Consider the following 17,941-nt stretch of genomic DNA (forward strand, 5'->3'; position numbering starts at 1 on the left):
TGCAAGATGGACAAATTCTTAGAGGTCCCGGTGCACCCTGATGCCTTCCCGATCCCTAAAAGGGTGGCGGACATAGTGAATAAGGAGTGGGAGAGACCAGGCATACCCTTTGTCCCACCTCCTATATTTAAGAAATTGTTCCCCATGGTCGACCCAAGGAAGGACACATGGCAGACAGTCCCTAAGGTTGAGGGGGCAGTTTCTACCCTAGCTAAGCGCACGATTATCCCCATTGAGGACAATTGTGCTTTCAAAGATCCTATGGATAAAAAATTGGAGGGTTTGCTTAAAAAGATTTTTGTGCAGCAAGGTTACCTCCTCCAACCAATTTCGTGCATTATTCCTGTCACTACGGCGGCGTGTTTCTGGTTCGATGAACTAGAAAAGTCGCTTAACATGGAGACTGCATATGAGGAAGTCATGGACAGAATTCACGCACTTAAGTTAGCTAATTCCTTTATTTTAGATGCCGCTTTGCAATTAGCGAGGTTAGCGGCGAAAAATTCAGGGTTTGCAATTGTGGCGCGCAGAGCGCTCCGGCTAAAGTCTTGGTTGGCGGATGTATCTTCCAAGACAAAATTGCTTAATATCCCTTTCAAAGGTAAGACACTTTTTGGGCCGGAATTGAAAGAAATTATTTCAGACATCACTGGGGGAAAGGGCCATGCCCTCCCACAGGATAGGCCTTTCAAGGCTAAGAATAAGTCCAATTTTCGTTCCTTTCGCAATTTCAGGAACGGACCGGCTTCTAACTCTGCAGCCTCTAGACAAGAGGGTAACGCTTCCCAGACTAAACCAGCTTGGAAACCAATGGAAGGCTGGAACAAGGGTAAACAGGCCAAGAAGCCTGCTGCTGCTACCAAGACAGCATGAAGGGGTAGCCCCCGATCCGGGACCGGATCTAGTAGGGGGCAGACTCTCTCTCTTTGCTCAGGCTTGGGCAAGAGATGTTCCGAATCCCTGGGCACTAGAAATAGTCTCTCAGGGTTATCTTCTAGAATTCAAGGAACTACCCCCAAGGGGAAGGTTCCACATGTCTCACTTATCTTCAAACCAAGTAAAGGGACAGGCATTCTTACATTGTGTAAGAAGACCTGTTAAAGATGGGAGTGATACACTCAGTTCCAGCTGCGGAACAAGGTCAGGGGTTTTACTCAAACCTGTTTGTAGTCCCCAAAAAAGAGGGAACTTTCAGACCAATTCTGGATTTAAAAATTCTAAACAAATTTCTCAGAGTTCCATCGTTCAAAATGGAAACCATTCGAACAATTTTACCTACAATCCAGGAGGGTCAATATATGACTACCGTGGATTTAAAGGATGCGTACCTACATATTCCTATCCACAAAGATCATCATCAGTTCCTAAGGTTCGCCTTTCTGGACAATCATTATCAGTTCGTGGCTCTTCCATTCGGTTTAGCCACTGCTCCCAGAATTTTCACAAAGGTGCTAGGGTCCCTTCTGGCGGTTCTAAGACCGAGGGGCATTGCAGTGGCACCTTATTTAGACGACATTCTAATTCAAGCGTCGTCTCTTTCCAAGGCAAAGGCTCATACAGACATTGTTCTAGCCTTTCTCAGATCTCACAGGTGGAAGGTGAACGTAGAAAAGAGTTCCCTGTCTCCGTCAACAAGAGTTCCCTTTTTGGGAACAATAATAGATTCTTTAGAAATGAAGATCTTCCTGACAGAAGTCAGAAAGTCAAAGCTTCTAAACGCTTGTCAAGTTCTTCACTCTATTCTGCAGCCTTCCATAGCTCAGTGCATGGAAGTAGTAGCGTTGATGGTTGCAGCAATGGACATAGTTCCTTTTGCTCGAATTCATCTAAGACCTTTACAACTGTGCATGCTCAATCAGTGGAATGGGGACTATGCAGACTTGTCTCCAAAGATTCAAGTAGACCAGATGACCAGAGACTCACTCCGTTGGTGGTTGACCCAGGATCACCTGTCTCAGGGAATGAGTTTCCGCAGACCAGAGTGGGTCATTGTCACGACCGACGCCAGTCTATTAGGCTGGGGCGCGGTCTGGGACTCCCTGAAAGCTCAGGGTCTATGGTCTCGGGAAGAGTCTCTTCTCCCGATAAACATCCTGGAACTGAGAGCGATATTCAATGCTCTCCGGTCTTGGCCTCAACTAGCGAAGGCCGGATTCATAAGATTCCAGTCAGACAACATGACGACTGTAGCTTACATCAACCATCAGGGAGGAACAAGGAGTTCCTTGGCGATGAGAGAGGTATTCAAGATCATCAAATGGGCGGAGGATCACTCCTGCCATCTATCTGCAATTCACATCCCAGGGGTAGACAACTGGGAGGCGGATTATCTGAGTCGTCAGACTTTCCATCCGGGGGAGTGGGAACTCCACCCGGAGGTATTTGCCCAGTTGACTCAATTATGGGGCATTCCAGACATGGATCTGATGGCGTCTCGTCAGAACTTCAAGGTTCCTTGCTACGGGTCCAGATCCAGGGATCCCAAGGCGACTCTAGTGGATGCATTAGTGGCGCCTTGGTCGTTCAACCTAGCTTATGTGTTTCGACCGTTCCCTCTCCTTCCCAGGCTCGTAGCCATTATCAAACAGGAGAAGGCCTCAGTGATTCTGATAGCTCCTGCGTGGCCACGCAGGACTTGGTATGCAGACCTGGTGAATATGTCATCGGCTCCACCATGGAAGCTACCTTTGAGACAGGATCTTCTAGTACAAGGTCCATTCGAACATCCAAATCTAGTCTCTCTGCAGCTGACTGCTTGGAAATTGAACGCTTGATTTTATCCAAGCGTGGGTTTTCAAATTCAGTGATAAATACTCTGGTCCAAGCCAGAAAACCTGTGACTAGAAAGATTTACCATAAAATATGGAAAAAATATATCTGTTGGTGTGAATCCAAGGGATTCTCCTGGAGTAAGATTAAAATTCCTAAGATCCTCTCCTTTCTCCAAGAAGGTTTGGATAAGGGATTGTCAGCGAGTTCTCTAAAAGGACAGATTTCTGCTTTATCTGTCTTGTTACACAAACGACTGGCAGCTGTGCCAGATGTACAAGCTTTTGTGCAGGCTTTGGTCAGAATCAAGCTTGTTTACAGACCCATGACTCCTCCTTGGAGTCTAAATTTAGTTCTTTCAGTTCTTCAAGGGGTTCCGTTTGAACCTTTGCATTCCATAGATATCAAGTTACTATCTTGGAAAGTTCTGTTTTTGGTTGCTATTTCTTCTGCTAGAAGAGTTTCTGAATTATCTGCTTTGCAGTGTAATCCACCCTATCTGGTGTTCCATTCAGATAAGGTCGTCTTGCGTACTAAGCCTGGTTTTCTTCCGAAAGTTGTTTCCAACAGGAATATTAACCAGGAAATAGTTGTTCCTTCTCTGTGTCCGAATCCAGTTTCAAAGAAGGAACGTTTGTTGCACAATTTAGATGTAGTTCGTGCTTTAAAGTTCTATTTAGAAGCAACTAAGGATTTTAGACAAACCTCATCTTTGTTTGTCGTTTACTCTGGTAAGAGGAGAGGACAAAAAGCTACTGCTACCTCTCTTTCTTTCTGGCTGAAAAGCAGTATCCGATTGGCTTATGAGACTGCCGGACGGCAGCCTCCTGAACGAATCACAGCTCACTCCACTAGGGCTGTGGCTTCCACATGGGCCTTCAAGAACGAGGCTTCTGTTGATCAGATATGTAAGGCAGCGACTTGGTCCTCTCTGCACACTTTTGCCAAATTCTACAAATTTGATACTTTTGCTTCTTCGGAGGCTGTTTTTGGGAGAAAGGTTTTGCAAGCCGTGGTGCCTTCCGTTTAGCTAACCTGATTTGCTCCCTCCCTTCATTCGTGTCCTAAAGCTTTGGTATTGGTTCCCACAAGTAATGGATGACGCTGTGGACCGGACACACCAATGTTTCAGAAAACAGAATTTATGCTTACCTGATAAATTACTTTCTCCAACGGTGTGTCCGGTCCACGGCCCGCCCTGGTTTTTTAATCAGGTTTGAAAAATTTCTTTCTTTATACACTACAGTCACCACGGCACCCTATAGTTTTCTCCTTTTTTTCTCCTAACCGTCGGTCGAATGACTGGGGGGCGGAGCCTGAGGAGGGGCTATGTGGACAGCTTTTGCTGTGCTCTTTGCCATTTCCTGTTGGGGAAGAGAATATTCCCACAAGTAATGGATGACGCCGTGGACCTGACACACCGTTGGAGAAAGTAATTTATCAGGTAAGCATAAATTCTGTTTTTCTTAAATTTTTACCTTTTTTACTGCTCCGCCGATAAGCACAGCACTCCCACCCGCCATATTGTCTAATTGATTGACAGATGACGATTCTTAAACTACTAATCCTTGTTCCCCCCATCTGCCAATCAAATAGACAATATGGTGGGCGGGAGAGCTGCGCTTATTTGCGTATCAAAAAAATTTAAGAAAATAAATATAAAAAATTTCATGAAATAAACTCACTCATTTTTAAAAACAATGCCGTGAGGCAGTCGTGTTCACTTTACATTCACTTTAAATGTTAAGAAATAGTTATTCTGTGTAAAATGTTTACCACTAGATGGCAGCATTTTACCTTAATTTATACTCCATTAGATGGTGAAGCAATTATTTGTGTAATACTAGGATTGACTTGGTTACAATTAATTAAATAGTGATTGGTTTACTATAATATTTTAATGTGGTTTGCAATATATCTTACATACATGGCCATTAGTCATGCTAGTTATACAGGTGTACAATTTAAAAATAAATAAATAAATAAAACGCTTTCTAAGAGATATATAGTGATGCTGCTACATACATCTTTTCCATTTGCAGCAGTGGACTTTTTTTCACTTTCAATTGCAATTTTAGAACCATCTGTAATTCTCCACACAATCTAACTTCTTCATTTTGTTTCCATATTGGTGCAATTTACAAAGCTGCTGGAGGTGAACTGGAGTAATAATACTGTGTTCTCAGAACTTTGTTTCTGTTGCCCGTCTTAATGCATATGGCCCTGTTGTTGCTTTTATAAACTTTTCATAATTAATTTTCTAAACACTTGAGCATACTTTTTAAATTTTTTATTTTAGTGGCGTTGTTTCTGATATACCTTAAACTTTTTAATAATTTATATAATAATTTAAACTTTTTAATAATTGTCGACTTCCCTTTTGTAATGTAATGTATTTTTTACTGTATTCTATTTAACTCTTAACAGTTCTTACTCTGATCTACACCACACGTGATGCCACTCTGAAGCCCATGTCCACACATCAGTCCCTGCACACATGCTTTACAATAGTATACACACACACACACACACTACCATTTTTGAAGGGATAAAAGATTAATTTGTTAATGTTTGTCAGATGTTGAGAGTCCACGAGACATCACATGTGGGAATTACTCTCCTGTCCTCTAGGATCAGGCAAAACATCCCAGCATACCTGAGCTTAAAGTGAAGGTAATTTTTATGGTTTGGTATTACACCCAAACATTCTTCATTATTATTATAAAGCAGTCGCTAACTTTTTTTTCTAGATTTCTATTCTATTTTTATATAATATATAATTATAAATGTCAGTGCCGTTTCCTACTTGACTCCTCCCAGCAGCTACTGCTGTGTTTTACTGTTTCCTAACTGAGAGCGATCCCACCCTCTCTCTGCGTCGGCTAAAAGTGCATCTCATGAACGAGCACCCTCAGTAAATTGCATTCCTCACGTTCAACGCATGCGCATAGTAATTTAGTGACGTTGAAATGTTCTAACTGACTACCCTGGGGGGAAAACGATGATTGGATGTTGACATAGAGGTAGCATGTCAATCAAGTTGCATAACATGTCGGGCGGAGGAAACAATACAAACGGCGGATAAGTAAATGATAAAAATGTACGCTATTTAGTAAAATTTAAAAAAAAGATGAATTAAAGTTATGCTTAATTTCTATTTAGTTTAAGATGGCGTAAAGTACTTTGTTTAACTTTACCTTACCTTTAAAGGAACAGTTTACTCCAGAATTGTTATTATTTAAAAAGATAAATTACACATTCTGGGGTTACCTTTTATCTAAGCCTCTGCTTAGATACAAGGTATCTAAGCCTCCTTGTTTCTTTCCTAAGATATGGTGAGTCCACAATGTCATCATTTACTGTTAGGGATTCCTTTTTTTGTTTCCTGTCGCTGTCTCAATTAAATATCATAGCTCACTGTGCCTAATGTAGACATGGTGTCCCACGAAGGCTTAGTGGTAAACTTGGCTGCCTTCAAAGCTGAGGGTCTAGAGTTTATATCTAGCTGTAACTAGGTTATCACAGCGAGTGCTCTTTCACTGATGGGTTACAAATAGTCTCGCCTAAATAATGATTTGCAGGCGATCTAATTTGTGTTCCATTTCTTCTCTGGCTAAAAGAACTTTGATCCCTGGGGAGGATTGAGATTCATTTGGAGGAGATCCAGAACAGTATTTCAGCTTTTAAGCTACCCAATTCTTTTATTTCTGATGATTCCATGCAAGTCATTAAGCCGTGAGCCATGATATCTGGCTTCACTGTGCTAGCCCGTGAGGCGTGCTATTTTATTGGTCAGTGTTTTTTTTTTTACTCTGAGTCCAAACTTCCGGCGATTCCTTACAAGGGTAAGACCTTTTTGGGTCCTGATTTGACAGGAATATTCTGAGCGCCCGATTCTGTCTGATCTTGGATGTTAAGCAGGGCCAGGCCTGGTCAGTAACCTGGATGGGAGACCGCTTGGGAACACCAGGTGCTGTAGGCTTAATCTTTTCTACTACAAGACAAGAAGAATAGATGGCTGAGTCTATAAAGTATTTGCCCCGATCTGGGGTGCAGAATTTCTCTATTTTTTCTTCAAACATGGATACGAGATGTCCCAGATAGACTGAGGACCTAGGATTTCAGGGTTCCTAAATATAATTCTTACTTTCCTCCCAGAGGCAGTTTCCACCTCTATATTTTATCTGCGGTCCAGATAACAGAGAGGCATTTATGAATTGCGTTTTGGACCTTTCTTTCATGTAATTAACAAGAGTCCATGAGCTAGTGACGTATGGGATATACATTCCTACCAGGAGGGGCAAAGTTTCCCAAACCTTAAAATGCCTATAAATACACCCCTCACCACACCCACAAATCAGTTTTACAAACTTTGCCTCCAAGGGAGGTGGTGAAGTAAGTTTGTGCTAGATTCTACGTTGATATGCGCTCCGCAGCAAGTTGGAGCCCGGTTTTCCTCTCAGCGTGCAGTGAATGTCAGAGGGATGTGAGGAGAGTATTGCCTATTGAATGCAGTGATCTCCTTCTACGGGGTCTATTTCATAAGGTTCTCTGTTATCGGTCGTAGAGATTCATCTCTTACCTCCCTTTTCAGATCGACGATATACTCTTATATTTACCATTTCCTCTACTGATTCTCGTTTCAGTACTGGTTTGGCTTTCTACAAACATGTAGATGAGTGTCCTGGGGTAAGTAAGTCTTATTTTCTGTGACACTCTAAGCTATGGTTGGGCACTTTATTTATAAAGTTCTAAATATATGTATTCAAACATTTATTTGCCTTGACTCAGAATGTTCAACTTTCCTTATTTCCAGACAGTCAGTTTCATATTTGGGATTATGCTTTAATTATCATATTTTTCTTACCTCAAAAATTTGACTTTTTCCCTGTGGGCTGTTAGGCTCGCGGGGGCTGAAAATGCTTCATTTTATTGCGTCATTCTTGGCGCGGATTTTTTTGGCGCAAAAATTCATTTCCGTTTCCGGCGTCATACGTGTCGCCGGAAGTTGCGTCATTTTTTTGACGTTATTTTGCGCCAAAAATGTCGGCGTTCCGGATGTGGCGTCATTTTTGGCACCAAAAGCATTTAGGCGCCAAATAATGTGGGCGTCTTATTTGGCGCCAAAAAATATGGGCGTCGCTTTTGTCTCCACATTATTTCAGAATCATTTTTCATTTGCTTCTGGTTGCTAGAAGCTTGATGTTTGGCATTTTTTCCCATTCCTGAAACTGTCTTATAAGGAATTTGATCTATTTTGCTTTATATGTTGTTTTTTCTCTTACATATTGCAAGATGTCTCACGTTGCATCTGAGCCAGAAGATACTACAGGAAAACCTCTGCCTGCTGGATCTACCAAAGCTAAGTGTATCTGCTGTAAACTTTTGGTAGCTATTCCTCCAGCTGTTGTTTGTATTAAATGTCATGACAAACTTGTTAATGCAGATAATATTTCCTTTAGTGATGTACCATTGCCTGTTGCAGTTCCCTCAACATCTAAGGTGCAGAATGTTCCTGATAACATAAGAGATTTTGTTTCTGAATCCATAAAGAAGGCTTTGTCTGTTATTTCTCCTTCTAGTAAACGTAAAAAGTCTTTTAAATCTTCTCTCTCTACAGATGAATTTTTAAATGAACACCATCATTCTGATTCTTTGGACTCTTCTGGTTCAGAGGATTCTGTCTCAGAGATTGATGCTGATAAATCTTCATATTTATTTAAGATGGAATTTATTCGCTCTTTACTTAAAGAAGTACTAATTGCTTTAGAAATAGAGGATTCTAGTCCTCTTGATACTAATTCTATACGTTTGGATAAGGTTTTTAAAGCTCCTGCGGTTATTCCAGAAGTCTTTCCTGTTCCTAATGCTATTTCTGCAGTAATTGCTAAGGAATGGGATAGATTGGGTAATTCATTTACTCCTTCTAAACGTTTTAAGCAATTATATCCTGTTCCGCCTGACAGATTAGAATTTTGGGACAAAATCCCTAAAGTTGATGGGGCTATTTCTACCCTTGCTAAACGTACTACCATTCCTACATCAGATGGTACCTCGTTTAAGGATCCTTTAGATAGAAAAATTGAATCTTTTCTAAGAAAAGCTTATCTATGTTCAGGTAATCTTCTTAGACCTGCTATATCATTGGCTGATGTTGCTGCAGCTTCAACTTTTTGGTTGGAAACTCTAGCGCAACAAGTAACAAATCGTGATTCTCATGATATTATTATTCTTCTCCAGCATGCTAATAATTTCATCTGTGATGCCATTTTTGATATTATTAGAGTTGATGTTAGATTTATGTCTCTGGCTATCTTAGCCAGAAGAGCTTTATGGCTTAAGACTTGGAATGCTGATATGGCTTCTAAATCAACTCTACTTTCCATTTCTTTCCAGGGAAACAAATTATTTGGTTCTCAGTTGGATTCTATTATTTCAACTGTTACTGGTGGGAAAGGAACTTTTTTACCACAGGATAAAAAGTCTAAAGGTAAAAACAGGGCTAACAATCGTTTTCGTTCCTTTCGTTTCAACAAAGAACAAAAGCCTGATCCTTCGTCCTCAGGAGCAGTTTCAGTTTGGAAACCATCTCCAGTCTGGAATAAATCCAAGCCTGCTAGAAAGGCAAAGCCTGCTTCTAAGTTCACATGAAGGTACGGCCCTCATTCCAGTTCAGCTGGTAGGGGGCAGGTTATGTTTTTTCAAAGGAATTTGGATCAGTTCTGTTCACAATCTTTGGATTCAGAACATTGTTTCAGAAGGGTACAGAATTGGTTTCAAGATGAGACCTCCTGCAAAGAGATTTTTTCTTTCCCATGTCCCAGTAAATCCAGTGAAAGCTCAAGCATTTCTGAATTGTGTTTCAGATCTAGAGTTGGCTGGAGTAATTATGCCAGTTCCAGTTCCGGAACAGGGGATGGGGTTTTATTCAAATCTCTTCATTGTACCAAAGAAGGAGAATTCCTTCAGACCAGTTCTGGATCTAAAATTATTGAATCGTTATGTAAGGATACCAACGTTCAAGATGGTAACTGTAAGGACTATATTGCCTTTTGTTCAGCAAGGGAATTATATGTCCACAATAGATTTACAGGATGCATATCTGCATATTCCGATTCATCCAGATCATTATCAGTTCCTGAGATTCTCTTTTCTAGACAAGCATTACCAATTTGTGGCTCTACCGTTTGGCCTTGCTACAGCTCCAAGAATTTTCACAAAGATTCTCGGTGCCCTTCTGTCTGTAATCAGAGAACAGGGTATTGTGGTATTTCCTTATTTGGACGATATCTTGGTACTTGCTCCGTCTTTACATTTAGCAGAGTCTCATACGAATCGACTTGTGTTGTTTCTTCAAGATCATGGTTGGAGGATCAATTTACCAAAAAGTTCTTTGATTCCTCAAACAAGGGTAACCTTTCTGGGTTTCCAGATAGATTCAGTGTCCATGACTTTGTCTTTAACAGACAAGAGACGTCTAAAATTGATTACAGCCTGTCGAAAACTTCAGTCTCAATCATTCCCTTCGGTAGCCTTATGCATGGAAATTCTAGGTCTTATGACTGCTGCATCGGACGCGATCCCCTTTGCTCGTTTTCACATGCGACCTCTTCAGCTCTGTATGCTGAACCAATGGTGCAGGGATTACACGAAGATATATCAATTAATATCTTTAAAACCGATTGTTCGGCACTCTCTAACGTGGTGGACAGATCACCATCGTTTAATTCAGGGGGCTTCTTTTGTTCTTCCGACCTGGACTATAATTTCAACAGATGCAAGTCTCACAGGTTGGGGAGCTGTGTGGGGATCTCTGACGGCACAAGGAGTTTGGGAATCTCAGGAGGTGAGATTACCGATCAATATCTTGGAACTCCGTGCAGTTTTCAGAGCTCTTCAGTTTTGGCCTCTTCTGAAGAGAGAATCGTTCATTTGTTTTCAGACAGACAATGTCACAACTGTGGCATACATCAATCATCAAGGAGGGACTCACAGTCCTCTGGCTATGAAAGAAGTATCTCGAATTTTGGTTTGGGCGGAATCCAGCTCCTGTCTAATCTCTGCGGTTCATATCCCAGGTGTAGACAATTGGGAAGCGGATTATCTCAGTCGCCAAACGTTGCATCCGGGCGAATGGTCTCTTCACCCAGAGGTATTTCTTCAGATTGTTCAAATGTGGGGGCTCCCAGAGATAGATCTGATGGCCTCTCATCTAAACAAGAAACTTCCCAGGTATCTGTCCAGATCCCGGGATCCTCAGGCGGAGGCAGTGGATGCATTATCACTTCCTTGGAAGTATCATCCTGCCTATATCTTTCCGCCTCTAGTTCTTCTTCCAAGAGTAATCTCCAAGATTCTGAGGGAATGCTCGTTTGTTCTGCTAATAGCTCCGGCATGGCCTCACAGGTTTTGGTATGCGGATCTTGTCCGAATGGCATCTTGCCAGCCATGGACTCTTCCGTTAAGACCAGACCTTCTGTCACAAGGTCCTTTTTTCCATCCGGATCTGAAATCCTTAAATTTAAAGGTATGGAGATTGAACGCTTGATTCTTGGTCATAGAGGTTTCTCTGACTCCGTGATTAATACTATGTTACAGGCTCGTAAATCTGTATCTCGAGAGATATATTATAGAGTCTGGAAGACTTATATTTCATGGTGTCTTTCTCGTCATTTTTCTTGGCATTCTTTTAGAATACCGAGAATTTTACAATTTCTTCAGGATGGTTTGGATAAGGGTTTGTCCGCAAGTTCTTTGAAAGGACAAATCTCTGCTCTTTCTGTTCTTTTTCACAGAAAGATTGCTATTCTTCCTGATATTCATTGTTTTGTACAAGCTTTGGTTCGTATAAAACCTGTCATTAAGTCAATTTCTCCTCCATGGAGTTTGAATTTGGTTTTGGGAGCTCTTCAAGCTCCTCCGTTTGAACCTATGCATTCATTGGACATTCAATTACTTTCTTGGAAAGTTTTGTTCCTTTTGGCCATCTCTTCTGCTAGAAGAGTTTCTGAATTATCTGCTCTTTCGTGTGAGTCTCCTTTTCTGATTTTTCATCAGGATAAGGCGGTGTTGCGAACTTCTTTTGAATTTTTACCTAAAGTTGTGAATTCCAACAACATTAGTAGAGAAATTGTGGTTCCTTCATTATGTCCTAATCCTAAGAATTCTAAGGAGAAATCATTGCATTCTTTGGATGTTGTTAGAGCTTTGAAATATTATGTTGAAGCTACGAAATCTTTCCGTAAGACTTCTAGTCTATTTGTTATCTTTTCCGGTTCTAGGAAAGGCCAGAAAGCTTCTGCCATTTCTTTGGCATCTTGGTTGAAATCTTTAATTCATCTTGCCTATGTTGAGTCGGGTAAAATTCCGCCTCAAAGAATTACAGCTCATTCTACTAGGTCAGTTTCTACTTCCTGGGCGTTTAGGAATGAAGCTTCGGTTGACCAGATCTGCAAAGCAGCAACTTGGTCCTCTTTGCATACTTTTACTAAATTCTACCATTTTGATGTATTTTCTTCTTCTGAAGCAGTTTTTGGTAGAAAAGTTCTTCAGGCAGCGGTTTCAGTTTGAATCTTCTGCTTATGTTTTTTGTTAAACTTTTATTTGGGTGTGGATTATTTTCAGCAGGAATTGGCTGTCTTTATTTTATCCCTCCCTCTCTAGTGACTCTTGTGTGGAAAGATCCACATCTTGGGTAGTCATTATCCCATACGTCACTAGCTCATGGACTCTTGTTAATTACATGAAAGAAAACATAATTTATGTAAGAACTTACCTGATAAATTCATTTCTTTCATATTAACAAGAGTCCATGAGGCCCACCCTTTTTTGTGGTGGTTATGATTTTTTTGTATAAAGCACAATTATTCCAATTCCTTATTTTATATGCTTCGCACTTTTTTTCTTATCACCCCACTTCTTGGCTATTCGTTAAACTGATTTGTGGGTGTGGTGAGGGGTGTATTTATAGGCATTTTAAGGTTTGGGAAACTTTGCCCCTCCTGGTAGGAATGTATATCCCATACGTCACTAGCTCATGGACTCTTGTTAATATGAAAGAAATGAATTTATCAGGTAAGTTCTTACATAAATTATGTTTTTTCATAGGGAGTGATGGTTCCAGTTCTGTAAGGGAGCAGGGTCTAGGATTCTATTCATCCTGTTTAGTGGTTCCCGATAGAGAGGGAATTTTTTGTCCCATTCTAGACCTAAAGTGTCTCAACATGTTTTCTCCATACTGTCCTTCGACATGGAAACCTTTGGTTCCATTCTTCCTTTGGTCTAAGAGGGTCAGTTGAAGATGACCATAGACCAGGGGGATGCATATCTTCAAGTTCCTGATATTTGCTTGTCAATCTTTTTAAGTTTGTTTTCTTTTTTTCCCCTTTGGCCTTACCGCTGCTCCCTGTGAGGGCTGTCTTGCCTGTGATCAGGTTTCGGATGACATAGGGTTCAGGCGCCATCTTTTCAACAAGAAAATCTCCTACAGAGATATTGTGGTTCCCTTGTTCCAGTTTCAGACTTAGGAGTGAGCACTGATTGGCTAAAATGCAAGTTTGTCAAAAGAACTGAAATAAGAGGGCAGTCAGCAGAAGCTTAGATACACTGTAATCACAGAGGTAAAAGGTGTATTAATATAACTGTGTTGGTTATGCAAAACTAGGGAATGGGTAATAAAGGGATTATCTTTCTTTTTAAACAACAAAAATGCTGTTGTTGACTGTCCCTTTAAGAACTGTAATAGTTTTCCCTATTTCTGTCTAACTGTTAAAAACTATCAAAATGCACTAAGATAAGATGTGGCCTTCGAGGGCTTTGAAATTAGCATATGAACTTACATAGGTTTAGCTTTGAACAAAGAAAATCAAGAGAACAAAGCAAATTTGATGATAAACTTAATTGGAAGTTGTTTAAAAGTGCATTCCCTATCTGAATCATGAAAGTTTAATTTTGACTAGACTGTCTCTTTAAGTCCCTTTCACTTACCTTGAATCCACAGTAAAATTTTGCCTCCAAGATGGAGTGAGGTGAATTCTGAAGTCCTGCTCTTCTCATTGTTAATTTGGGTTCTCTAACAGATCTGAGACCCATGTCTTCCTTTGAGTGCCTATGAAGGACAGAGGTGAAGACTGGAGTTTTCAGCCAGGCTGTGAGAAATCTTTTCTTTTTAATGACACAATGAGTCCACAGATCATCTTAATTACTATTGTGAATACCTCTCCTGCCGGAGGCGGCAAAGAGCACCACAGCAAAGCTGTTAAATATCACCTCCCATCCCTCCCAACCCAGTCATTCTGGTTGCCTACGTTAAGTGCAAGGAGGTGGTAAATTAGGTGTTAGAAAAAGATTCTTCAATCAAGAGTTTATTATTTTTAAAGTAGTACAGGATTGTGCTGCTTTGTCCTGGGGTGTAGCCGTAGTCCATATCAGTCTCTTCAGTAGAGCAGTGATGGCTTTAGAGCGATGGGAACTTGTCGGACATAATTCTCACTGTGCCTCCCATGCTGATGCTGCCCTAATTCTGAAAAACTAAGGGATCTTACTCAGTCTTTTCCTTTTGCCACAGGTCCATAGGAGGGAGAGGACCTCTCAAACCTGGGAGCTGCCTTACTATCGGGCAGTTGAGGAGGTAAGTGCTGACTTGTTATCTGGGATTTTATTCCAATCTTTTCGTGGTTCCCAAAAAAGAGGGAACCTTCATACCAATTTTAGATCTCAAGAGTCTAAACAAAAGTACCGTCCTTCAAGATGGAAACTATTCGTTCCATTCTCCCTTTGGTCCAAGAGGGTCAATTTATGACAACAGTGGATTTAAAGGACTCATACCTGCATGTTCCCATTCACATGGATCATCACAAGTCTCTGAGGTTTGCTTTTCTAGACAAACACTTCTAATTTGTGGCTCTTCCTTTCGGTCTTGACACAGCTCCCAGAATTTTCTCAAAGGTTATGGGTTCGCTATTGGCAGTGATTCGTTTAAAGGGACACTCAGGCTTTATTAAATTTTCATGATTCAGATAGAGCATGTAATTTTAAACAACTTTCCAATTTACTTCCATTAAAAAAAATGTGCACAGTCTTTTATATTTACACTTTTTTTGAGTCACCAGCTCCTACTGAGCATGTGCAAGAACTCAAACTATACGTATATGCATTTGTGATTGGCTGATTGCTATCACATGGTACAGGGGGAGTGGAAATATATATAACTTTAAAATGTGTTAGAAAAGAATCTACTACTCATTTGAAATTCAGAGTAAATGCTATTGTATTGTCTTGTTATCTTGCATTTGTTGATTATGCAAATCTGCTGTGTTTACTGGTCCTTTAAGGAGCATTGCAGTGGCACTCTATCTGGACGACATCCTGGTCCAGGCCCCATCCCTACAACTAGCAAGATCTCACACAGAAATTTTGTTGTTCTTCCTGAGATCTCACGGTTGGAAGGTAAATTTGTGAAAGCGTTCCTTAGTTCCAAACACAAGCCTATCTTTCTTAGGAACTATAATAGATTCCATATCAATGAAGATTTTTTCTGACAGAAGTCAGGAAATCAGATTTCAGTGGCTCAGTGCATGTAGGTAATCTGGCTGATGGTGGCGGCAATGGACATCATCCCGTTTGCTCGGTTCCACCTCAGACCTCTGCAGTTAAACATGCTCAGGCAATGGAACGAAGATTATGCGGATTTGTCTCCTCGAATACTGCTGGAGCAGGAGACAAGGGATTCTCTTCAATGGTGGTTGTCTCTGGATCATTTATCCCAGGGAACCTGCTTTCTCAGACCATCCTGGGTGATTGTGACAACAGATGCCAGCCCTCTAGGATGGGGAGCAGTCTGGGGCTCCTTAAAGGCTTGGGGAGTTTGGACTCAGTCAGAGTCTGTTCTTCCTTTAAACATTCTGGAACTGAGAGGGATATTCAATGCTATTCTGGCCTGGCCCCACTTACCCTCAGTCCAGTTTATCAGGTTCCAGTTGGACAACATAACTTCAGTGGCTTGCATCAATCATCAGGGAGGAACGAGGAGTTCCTTAGCGATGACAGAGGTAACCAAAATAATTTGCTGGGCGGAGGTCCATTCTTGCTGTCTGTCGGCCATCCACATCCCAGGGGTGGACAACTGGGAGGCGGACTTCCTGAGCAGGTAGACCTTTCATGGAAGGAGTGGGAACTCCATCCGGAAGTGTTCTCCAGCCTGATTCTCAAGTGGGGTCAGCCGTAATTAGATCTCATGGCATCTCAACAGAATGCCAAGCTCCCAAGGTACGGGTCGTGGTCCAGGGACCCCAAGGCAGAACTGATAGATGCCCTGGCAGTTCCTTGGACCTTCAGGCTAGCATACATATTTCCTCCGTTTCCTCTTCTTCCTCAGGTCATTACTCAAGTCAAGCAGGAGAGGGCCTCGGTGATCCTCATTGCACCGGCTTGGCCCCGCAGGATTTGGTATGCAGATCTGGTGGACATGTCGTCTCTGCCATCTTGGAGACTTCCATTGAGGAAAAACCTAATTCAAGGACCCTTCCTTCACCCAAATCTAGTTTCTCTGAAGCTGACTGCTTGGAGATTGAACGTTTAATTTTATCCAAGCGGGCTTTTCTGACTCGGTCATAAAGACCATGATTCAGGCTCGTAAACCTGTAACTAGAAAGATTTACCATACGATATGGCGTAAATATCTCTATTGGTGTGAATCCAAACGCTACTCCTGGAGTCAGGATTCCTAGAATTTTGTCTTTTCTCCAAGAGGGTTTGGAGAAAAGATTATCGACAAGTTCTCTAAATGGTCAAATTTCTGCCTTATCTATTTTATTACAGAAGCGTCTGGCAGATGTTCCAGATGTGCAATCCTTTTGTCAGGCTTTGGTCTGGATCAGGCCTGTGTTCAAGCCTCCATGGAGTCTTAATTTGGTTCTAAGAGTTCTTCAAGGGGCTCCGTTTGAGCTCATGCATTCCTTAGATTTTTGCAACACTGCCCTTATATCAGAGTGTTAAAGGTTCTATGGACCACAATGGCTATACCCAGGGGGGTTCATCAGGACTGCCCCGAGCAGTTAAATGTTGGTGCTTGCAAGGGCTAGAATGTGATCCCTCTTTGTCTTTTGGCTTATCAGGGACATCCCTTAGGGGTGACCATTTTTAATTCCCCATAGATAAAAAGGGTATTTTGTTAGCAGAGTATATGTCATTTAATTTCATCTAGTGTATATTTATGCTGGATTATAGAAGGTTTTAATTTCTTTGCAATTAGAGGAACTTCCTGCCACAGACAAGCAGCAGCTCTCAGCCATTCATCATCTTTTCCAGTGTTTGATTCAGTTTCTGATATGATTTCTAAGGAATGGAATAAACCAGTTGGATCCGTTTTTGAACCAATGCATGGTTTTAGACCTTTAGCTTTAATCCTGGAAGGTTCTTTTTCTCTTGTCTGTTTCTTCAGCCAGAAGAGTTTCCGAGCTTTCAGTTTTTGCAAACTTAATTTCCTGATTTTTCCTCTGGACAAGCTGTTCCTTGCACTAGGTATTCTTTTCTTCCCAAGGTAGTATCTACAGATACTATCAACCAGTAGATTGGGGTTTGTTCTTTATGTCCAGTTCCTAAGAATTCTGAGGCGCAATTTTATAAAGGAACTTTAAAGTTAGAATTAAACTTTTAAGTCGGAGCATGCAATTTTTAAAAAACACTTTTTTAATGTACTTCCATTATCAATTTTTGCTCAATCTTTTCATATGCACTCTTTCTGAGGCACCAGCTGCTACTGAGCATATTCAAGTATTCACATTGTATACATATATGAGTCTGATTGGCTAATGGCTGTCATATGATGAAGTGGGTAGTAAAACAATCAATCTGACATTTTCTAGAACAAAAAAAGCCTGATCATTTGAAATTCAAAGTAAGTGCTATTGCTATGTCTTATAGACTTTCTTTTTTGTTTGTTAAAGTGAAGGTAAACTTTGATGAACGAAAACTTACCTTTGTTTTTTTCACAGCCAGAGCAGCTTCACCCACCCGGAGATCCTCTCTTCACACGTCATTAATGACTAATCCAGCTTCCTCCAATCACGGTTCCCCCCCCCAGGGTAGTCATTGCCTGAGGCCATGCCATGATTGGAGGACGCTGGATTAGTTATTGATGATGTGTGAAGAGAAGATCTCCGGGTGGAGGAAG

The 17,941-nt window shown here is 41.2% G+C and overlaps 1 protein-coding gene across 1 annotated transcript in view; it reads left to right on the forward strand.

The window, feature by feature from the left end:
- HELB (DNA helicase B) overlaps positions 1–17,941 on the forward strand; it is a 518,950-nt gene that overhangs the window by 295,941 nt on the left and 205,068 nt on the right. The gene's annotated exons all lie outside the window — the stretch shown is intronic.

Source organism: Bombina bombina, chromosome 6 (assembly GCF_027579735.1).
Source record: "Bombina bombina isolate aBomBom1 chromosome 6, aBomBom1.pri, whole genome shotgun sequence".
NCBI classification, from domain to species: domain Eukaryota; kingdom Metazoa; phylum Chordata; class Amphibia; order Anura; family Bombinatoridae; genus Bombina; species Bombina bombina.